Source organism: Podarcis tiliguerta, assembly GCF_965153285.1.
Source record: "Podarcis tiliguerta genome assembly, chromosome: 6".
Lineage (NCBI taxonomy): Eukaryota > Metazoa > Chordata > Lepidosauria > Squamata > Lacertidae > Podarcis > Podarcis tiliguerta.
Genome location: NC_139539.1, coordinates 76,238,097 through 76,245,636, shown reverse-complemented (window position 1 = coordinate 76,245,636; position 7,540 = coordinate 76,238,097).

The window sequence follows — 7,540 nt, the reverse complement described above, 5'->3', positions numbered from 1 at the left end:
GACACACTCTCCTATTCCTTTCAACAGAAGGAGCCGTTCCACGCTTGCAAAGTGAAAATTATTATGTGCGTGGAGTATATTTTAATGGGAACCTATTATTTGGAATCAGTGTCACTGCAAATACTGTGAATTGTAGTAGATGGTGCAAGTGACTCCTGGTGTCCTCATGTTTTTTCACAACACACACAGGTTTCAACACAATGCCAATCATACCTTTTTGTAGGTTACACCATTCAGAGCTTATTACTTGTTGTCCATCATGGTGAATTTTTTCTTTCTTTCTTTCTTTCTTTCTTTCTTTCTTTCTTTCTTTCTTTCTTTCTTTCTTTCTTTCTTTCACACTTGCCCTACTTTCTCAAAGGTGCAAGATGTTGCAGAGCCACAATGCTTACCTAAATTTGATTTACTTTAGTAGGAGGTGTCCGTAGGCTTAAGGATGTTCATATTTATTTAATAACACAATAATGGACTTTTTTTTCTGTGGTGGCTCCCTGCTTGTGGAATGCTCTCTCCAGGGAGGCTTGCCTGGAACCTTCATTAAATCATCATCATCATCATCATCATCAACATCAACATCAACATTATGTTGTACCCTGCCCATATGCAGCTACTTTGGCACCAGGCAAAAACATTCCTCTTTTCCCAGACCCTTGGCTAATTAAACCATCTATGCGATAGACAAACTAAGACCCAGGGGCCAGATCCGGCCCAATCGCCTTCTAAATCCGGCCCGCGGACAGTCCGGGAATCAGCATGTTTTTACATGAGTAGAATGTGTCCTTTTATTTAAAATGCATCTCTGGGTTATTTGTGGGGCATAGGAATTTGTTCATTTTTTCCCCCTTCCAAAATATAGTCCGCCCCGCCCCCACAAGGTCTGAGGGACAGTGGACCAGCCCCCTGCTGAAAAAGTTTGCTGACCCCTGATCTATGCCATTCTATACTGCGGTGTGGTATGTGGTATTGTTTTTGTTTGTTATTATGGTATGTGTTTTTGTGGTTTTATATTGTAACCCACCCTATGATATTTGGACAAAGGGCAGTATAGAAATATAATTAATTTTTTAAGTCATTAATAATTGGGGTGGCATGCCCCACTAGCATATGCATTCAGTGATACAGCAACCAAAAGTTATAGGCATTGCAACCTCACTTCCACATATAATCAATTGCTCCCTATAGTCAAGACCTAACACTTCTGTCATGGGACGCGGGTGGCGCTGTGGGTAAAAGCCTCAGCGCCTAGGGCTTGCCGATTGAAAGGTTGGCGGTTCGAATCCCTGCGGCGGGGTGCGCTCCCGTCGTTCGGTCCCAGCGCCTGCCAACCTAGCAGTTCGAAAGCACCCTCAGGTGCAAGTAGATAAATAGGGACCGCTTACTGGCGGGAAGGTAAACGGCGTTTCCGTGTGCTGTGCTGGCTCGCCAGATGCAGCTTTGTCATGCTGGCCACGTGACCCGGAAGTGTCTCCGGACAGCGCTAGCCCTCGGCCTCTTAAGTGAGATGGGCGCACAACCCTAGAGTCTGTCAAGACTGGCCTGTACGGGCAGGGGTACCTTTACCTTTACCTTTAACACTTCTGTACCTAAGCAAATTGTATGTCAACTGTATTAATCAAGATGTGTCACAATTACCCATACGAGAAGTGTCCCAGTCTGCCCTGGGTTCCAGGGATTGTACTGGTGTTAAACATTCCAATTAGGAGTCTGCAGAAACAGAGGCTCTTTGAAAACTCCTGTTATATTCCACAGAGTATATAAAAGTACATTGTATGAGAAGCATAACCTACAATTACAAAGGGTGGTAGATGACTAAGGCTGCTTACACACAATACCTTTAAAACACATTTCCCCTCTCAAAGAATTCAGGGCTCTTTTATTTGTTAAGGGTGAAGAGAATTGCCACTCTGTGAGGGGTAAACTATAGTGCCCAGAATTTTTTGATTTGAAAAATGTGCTTCAGATACTTTGCTCAAACTAGACCCAGTGAGATTAACAAGCATGACTTCACTAGATCCAATAATTTTAGAGGGTTTGCTCTGAGGAAAACCTAGCTGATTACTACCCATAGCCACAAAGTCTAGTACTTTCCTAAACAGCAATTTCCAACACACATACACACACTCCCAAAGAGACAGACATATTTACCATATTTACCAGTTTTGTTGAAGAGCCAGAAGATTCTGATAAGTGAATGATAGGTTTAAAGGTAATTTTTCAGCAACAGATGACTTCAGATTCATATCTCCTTGATTATATTAACCTCTCTGAAAGTTTAGCATACACTTGCATTTCAAAGTTACCCTTAAGAGATTAGAACAAAGATTAAGTGGCTAGTGGCTAAACAGCTTCCTAGTAACATTTTATTTTATGACTTCCTTGTTGCCTGCTGTTTCTTAGGAATACTGAGTTAAGAGAAAAGAAGGAGCTTGGTTAAGCTAGTATTGTTAATATATTAACATGACAAGATAAGCATGTGCTGAAGATATCTCAGGAGCTTCAAAGCAGTTGTATTGAGAGTCACTGGCAGTGTTTTGTTATAAACCTGAGTGGAAACTCATTAAGAAGGGCTGATATGTATGTCTGTGGTTCTCAAACTTCCCAGCCCCCTGCAGAGCATTGAAAATCGCTGAAAGTCTTGGTAGACCACTTAATGATTTTTCTGCCTATTTCAGCAATTGCAATGAGCTGTGCTAAATGCTGTGTGATCTTTAATTATATTTCTAATGCTTCTTCTACATTTTATGTGTTTTGTACCTCATGTCTTTATTTTATTTCAGTTTTAATTCCGTAGAATATAGTAGAAACTACAATAATAAATAGAAAATGCAAGATAAGAAATAAAAGAGGCAATCAAAATACAATTTAAAAAACAGTATGGTCATTTAATGCACCCACTGTACTCATACTCTCCATGAAATAGAGACGTCCCTTTCAACATTTCTATGAAAACAGGGACATCCTACCATACCCTCCAACATTTCTCTGATGAAAATAGGGATGTTCTAAGGAAAAGCAGGACATTCCAGGATCAAATCAGAAAGCAGGACAGCTTCTGTAAATCCGGGACTGTCCCTGGAAAATGGGGGCACTTGGAGGGTCTGTTCTTCACAGACACACCATGGACCACCTGAATGCAGCTCACAGATCACTGGTAGTCCATGGATCTCTGTTTGGGAACCCCTGATATAGATGATAAATTCAGGTATTATGTCCTGGAGAACAAGGATAGTGAGAGAAAGGTCTCTTGGTATTCCAGACAGATCCCATGGAGCAGATGACTTGCTCCAACAGATTTCTGACTCCAAACCTATATCCCAAACTGTCTTCTTCCCAGGGCGTGGAGAGACTTAAAGGGACAGCCCTTTGTCTCTGCTAGTTCCAACTGGGTTTATTGCCTGTGTGGGCAAGGGGAAGCAGGAGACCCCTGGTCAAGAGAGCTCTGGCCTCTGAAGAGGTTGCAAAGGGTCACATTCTCTTCTGGAGGCCACATGCAGAACCTCCAGGTGTCCCTATTTTCCAGGGAGAGTCCCAGATTTACAGAAGCCATCCCGATTTCTGATTTGATCCCAGAATGTCCCACTTAGGACGTCCCTATTTTTATTGGAGAAATGTTGGAGTGTGTGGAGTTATGCGGCCCCTGAGCCAAGGAGATAAGTAACTCTACAACCTTTAGAAGACATTTGAAGGCAGCCCTGTATAGGGAAGTTGTGTAATGTTTAACGTTTTGTGATGTTTTTATATATGATGGAAGCCATCCAGAGTGGATGCCAGTCAGATGGGTGGGATATAAATAATAAAACTGTCGTTATCGTTTAATAGGATGTGTGTTTACATTGGAGAAATATTGGAGGGTATGCACATGCCAGGGCTGGGCAAGGCCAGCGACAAAAGTGGGTGGAGCGGTTTATGTCAATTTTACCTCAGTACGGTAGGCACACTCACATATCCTTCATTCAAGGCAAACGAAAGCAGGGTTCAAGAGCACAGTCCAGCTGGGGGTGACGGACACTCAAGGAGGGTATGAAATGAGGCCAGGGTAGCCAGTGGGGTAGAAGGTGTGGCTTGAGGACAGCTTCTTGCACCAAATACAGAAGCCCTGGGCCTGAGGTTCTCCACCTCTTTTCTAGGGGATCACAACTGGAGTCTGTAGCTCATGGGGGTTCAGTTCCAGTGCCCTCACAGCTTTTCTCATTGGCCTATCTGACCTGGCCACCATGGCCCTCTATGTCAATGTCCAGACCACTGCTCATTCTTTGGCTCGAGATGGTGTAGCGGTTAGAGTGTCAGATTGGTACCCGAGAATTTAAAGACCCACTCGAAGCACAAAGCTCACCAGGTGGCCTTAGGCAAATCATAATCTCTCAGCCCAACTTACCTCACAGGGCTGTTTTGAGGACAAATACTGCCTTGAGTTCCCTGTTAGAAAGGAAGAATACAATGAATGAATGAAAGACGGTTAAATGTAAGAAAAATGAAAGGGAAAGGAGGCTTTATCACTACCATGGATCAGGAATGTAATTGTTCCAGGATTGCTGAAGATTTTAAAACGGTCAGAGAATTCATCAGTAGAGAACTAGTTGTGCCACCACCTGTCCCCAAATTTAAAAAAAAAGGGGGGGGGACATGGTCTACGAAGAATTAAAGAAAATGCTCAGACAAACATTTCCCAAAAGACCAGAGGCCTTCTTACTGGGCATAATGACAATAAGCATCTCAAGAGAAAGCAAGAGAGTATTTCTTTATGCAACAACTGAGGCTAGAGTGTTAACTGCCAAATACTGGAAAGGGGATTTGACTCCAACTAAGGAAGAATGGCAAAAGAAAGTGTGTATGTCGAACTAGCCAAAATGACAGAAGCAATAAGAAATCACTCGACCTTAAGGATTAAAAAAGAATGGGTTTGTTTAAAAAACTATTTGTGTAAACAGTGTTCCCCAATCAAAACTTGGATGTGCCTAGAGTAAATTTCACAAAATTACAAAATTTGTAGAGCAGTTATTATATATAAAGAGAAGATTGGCGGAAATGACTGGCAGAATCCGAGACCAGGGAGAAGAGTCGGTGGAAGAAGATTGGAAAAAATTCAAAGTATATTTACAGAAACATTGCAAAATTAATGAATGTTAGAAGAATGCTGGAAAGAAGTTATATCGTTTTAGTAGAAATGTTATAAAGAATTAAGCAAAAATTGATTGTTAATGGGCCAAAGTGGAAAATTTAAAGTTAGACTGTGTTAAGATAAACTATAGAACAAAAAATTGAGAAAGATGGAAAGAATTTGCTGAAATAGCTAATTGAACTAGAATACAAAAAAGGGAGGTGTGAGGTCAATGAAACAAGTAAATGAAAGGTAAAGATATGGAAATTGGATGTGTTTTTAAATGTTTTTGTTTTCCTTGTTGTTTTGATGTATTGTTTTTTCCGTTTTTTATTTTTGATGTATTGTTTGTTAAATTCTTTGTTGCTTTTTTCCTTTTTTCCTGTAACTATTAAACTTTTAATAAATATTATTAAAAAAGAGAGCGAGAAGGTTGATAGGATTTTGACACAGTACAAAAGAAAATGAAATAAAGAGAGAAGCTGTTAAGGGGTAGAGGGAAGTAAAAAATTATTATTTAGAGTATGCATATATAGACAGAAGAATAAAGTTTAAGATTTATGTTAATGTAAAGGAAAAGTTGATGTGTATCTGGAATTTTAAATTGCAATAAAAAAGAGAGAATTTGTTGTGCCACCAACTAGGCAAATCACAGGAGGTGCTGCAAATATGGTCAGAGCTATTGCCAATCCACATTCAAAGGCCAATTCCTTTAATATAATCAGCTTTACAGTTCCTTGAAATAAAACGGCGTCAAAAATTAAGGTGGTCTTACAACACCTGCTTTTGAAAAGTCGATCAATGAAACCATGAGCAAAAGCAAGGTTGGCTGTTGATACGCACCAAAGGAAAACAAGCTTTCATATTTGCACAGGTGCAAAGATTTGGGTGGCAAAGCAAAAACAAAAGCTCCCTGCAGCATGTGAACCGTGAGAACTGCTTTCTAAGGTGCTTGAGGTCACCAGGAGGTGCCCAGAGCTAGATTTCTCTTCATGAAATTGTAACCTGTAACTGTTGCACAAATAAGCCCAAACAATATAATAAGAGTCAGTATGACCCTATCTCCAAACGTTAATCCCAATGGTTCATTTATCACGCTTAGTTGGGGAAGTTATGAATGATTATCAAGACACCTTAGTCATTCTGCTTAGACTCAGGGATCGATTCCCTTGTTTTTGTAGACACTCCTCCAGCAAACAGTTCTATGCAGGAATGGACTGCATTATTACACGACACATGGGACCTGCAGCAAAGTGTTTCAGCATGAAGCACTGCTGGCCAGAGTTCATAGAATCATAGAGTTGGAAGAGACCACAAGGGCCATCGAGTCCAACCCCCTGCCAAGCAGGAAACACCATCAGAGCACTCCTGACATATGGTTGTCAAGCCTCTGCTTAAAGACCTCCAAAGAAGGAGACTCCACCACACCCCTTGGCAGCAAATTCCACTGTCGAACAGCTCTTACTGTCAGGAAGTTCTTCCTAATGTTTAGGTGGAATCTTTTTTCTTGTAGTTTGGATCCATTGCTCCGTGTCCGCTTCTCTGGAGCAGCAGAAAACAACCTTTCTCCCTCCTCTATGTGACATCCTTTTATATATTTGAACATGGCTATCATATCACCCCTTAACCTCCTCTTCTCCAGGCTAAACATGCCCAGCTCCCTTAGCCGTTCCTCATAAGGCATCGTTTTCAGGCCTTTGACCATTTTGGTTGCCCTCCTCTGGACACGTTCCAGTTTGTCAGTGTCCTTCTTGAACTGTGGTGCCCAGGTGAGGTCTGACCAGAGCAGAATACAGTGGCACTATTACTTCCCTTGATCTAGATGCTATACTCCTATTGATGCAGCCCAGAATTGCATTGGCTTTTTTAGCTGCCGTGTCACACTGTTGGCTCATGTCAAGTTTGTGGTCAACCAAGACTCCTAGATCCTTTTCACATGTACTGCTCTCAAGCCAGGTGTCACCCATCTTGTATTTGTGCCTCTCATTTTTTTTGCCCAAGTGCAATACTTTACATTTCTCCCTGTTAAAATTCATCTTGTTTGTTTTGGCCCAGTTCTCTAATCTGTCAAGGTCGTTTTGAAGAGTGATCCTGTCCTCTGGGGTGTTAGCCACCCCTCCCAGTTTGGTGTCATCTGCAAATTTGATCAGGATGCCCTTGAGTCCAGTGGTTCCATTCAACTTCCACCCACCCCAAAGTCCATCACTGTTCAACGACGACTGAGCTCATTTAGTGTTGGTTGACTTGCATTTTTTAAATAAAAAAAATCTGCAAATCTTTGGGTTTCATTTATACATACATAAATATCTAAATATAAAGAAAAAGAAGTCTTCTTAGTGCACACAAAATCCGCATGAGATCAAAAGAAAAACAGCAAAGATCTGAAGAGCATAAAATTGGCAGGGGTAGCTTGTTTGGGAGACAAACAATGGTGGTGATGGA